Raw genomic sequence first — 2,444 nt, 5'->3', positions numbered from 1 at the left:
CATCCCATTAGCTGACTCTGTGTTTTTTTCTGACCTCTAGACTCCTTTCTTCCCTCCTCCTTTCAGCAGTGTTTCCTCAGGCTCACTGTTTACCCTCCAGGCGTCTCCTGATGAGCTAGAGAGGGATACACAACTCTTGAGTATCCTTTTGTCCATAATCCACTGAAATTCTTATTCCCAGGTTCCATTGCCCCAGAACCACAAAGCCTCTGATCTACCATCCACAATACTCCAGGAATGTGGATTCAGAATAGTATCTGCCTCAATCAAATGCAATTAGGAAGGTGGGATCCTTGCAGTCAAGAGTCACATCCAAATCCCCAGACTTCCCATTTGGGGATTATCTGTGCCACCACTCTTTTTTCTTTTTTGTACACTTAATAAAGTACTGACTCCTTCCATATGTATATAAGAACTTAAGAGGTAGAGCTGGAAAGAATTTCCTAAATCATCTAGATGAATTCCCTCATTTGGCAAATAAAGAAACTGGAGCTCAGAGAACATAGATGATTTTGGCCAAAATCACACCTGTAATAAATGGAAGAGCCAGGATTTGAATACAGGACTTCTGTTGCCAAAGCTGGTTCATCTCTTTCTCTCTCTCTCTCTCTCTCTCTCTCTCTCTCTCTCTCTCTCTCTCTCTCTCTCTCTCTCTCTCTCGTCTCTTTCTCTCTCTTTTCCTCTCTCCCCTTCCACCCTATCAAAGCCACCTTCTCTCCTTCCCAATTCTATACTCATGCAGGGAGCCATTTCCAGTCATCCTGATTTGTGTCTGGACCTGGATGGCTCTGAAGGAGAAAGTGAGCTGATCACTTTGCACAGCCCTCCCTCATTTAAATCTAGTTCACTTGCAGGTCATGGCATCACCTTCCTGACGATCCTTTTTATGAGTAAAGTACAAGCAATAACCTGTGAGTGATACAGGATGCCCCACTGCTGACCTAGCTGTCCAACTCCGATTGGACAATGCAGCTCCTCCCTTTCCTTTTCCCTTTCCTCTCCTCTCCTTTCCAGTTCACTTTGACTTTTATTGATTGGCCATCGGTGGGTCCCAGCACAAGCCCCACTTAATGGTCATTGTTTGGGCCCTGATTGGTTAGGAGTAAATATGGATAGCAACTGCTTCTGTTTTAGCGGGAGACCCTGGGTGTATTCCCCTCCCAGAATGATTTTTTTGACTAGGTAAAAGAGGCCATTCTTTGTCTCCTTTTTTACCTAGTCTTAATCATTGAACAGCATTGCCTTGGTCAAATTGAGACCTGAGAAGGACCTTGGCTTAGAGAGTCTATAAGAGCAAGCATTCTGACATACCCAGGAAGACAGGCTGGTACAGCCTTCTTAGATCTGCTTTTCTAAAAGGAAAGCAACTTTTGAGGGGTCAACAATTGCTTCAATCAAACACATATACCAATAGAGAGACAAATAGACAGGGCTTCCAACTGTCTGACCATAGGCAATACATACATCACAGATCAATAGACAGATTCAGCTTCTGACCATTACAGTCATACATAGTGACCAGAGAGAGAAGCACCAACATCTGGGTTTTCAAAGCCAGGGGGCTCCTTAGCAGCTTCCCAGAGTCTCATCTGGGCCAATCACATGAACATTCTGCCAATGATTGAGTCCCAAAGCAAAACCTCACTTCAGAGTATATATGGAGCCAGAAGGCATCACAACCCATGTGCTTCAGTGCGTAATTACCAAAAGGTGTGAAAGCCTTCAAGCAAACAAGCCTCCCCTAACCAAGCTCCAGCTGAGGCTTATTAATGGGTGGAGAAGAGTTTTAACCTCCATTACAGAGGCCAAGGTCTCTCACTGCATCCAGGGTCATCTCCAGTCATCCTAATTTATATCTTGCCACTGGACCCAGATAGCTCTAGAGGAAAGGTTGAGGTTAGTGACTTTGCACAGTCTTCCCTCACTTAAATCCAATTCATTCACAAGCCACAGCATCAACTTCCTGATGTCATGGTCCTTCTTAAGAATGAAGGACAAATAACAACCCACACAAAGAGAAAACAATAAATAAAGCCCTTGTTGTAAACGTGAATAGTCAAGAAAAACAAATCCCCACTTAATCCATGTCCCCAAAAAAGTCTCATTCTGCTCTCTGAGATTATCACCTACCTCTCTGTTAGGAGGTAGACAGCATGGTTCATCATGAATCTTCTGGAATTGTGTTTGGTCATCAAACTGACCCAAGTTTCTAAGTATTTCAAAGCTGTCTTTAAAATATTGTTATTATGTAGAGTATTCTTCTGATTTTGCTCATATCAGTTCATGATATGAACCAGTTCATGTAAGTCTTCACAGGTTTCTTTGAGACCATCCCTTTATCATTTCTTATAACCCAACAATATTGCATCATTTCTACATGCCATAATGTGTCCAGCCATTCCCCAATTGATGGGCACCCCCTCAGTTTCCAATTCTTTGCACCA

This window comes from Notamacropus eugenii, chromosome 5 (genome assembly GCF_028372415.1).
Source record: "Notamacropus eugenii isolate mMacEug1 chromosome 5, mMacEug1.pri_v2, whole genome shotgun sequence".
Lineage (NCBI taxonomy): Eukaryota > Metazoa > Chordata > Mammalia > Diprotodontia > Macropodidae > Notamacropus > Notamacropus eugenii.
This window is presented reverse-complemented; position numbering follows the sequence as displayed.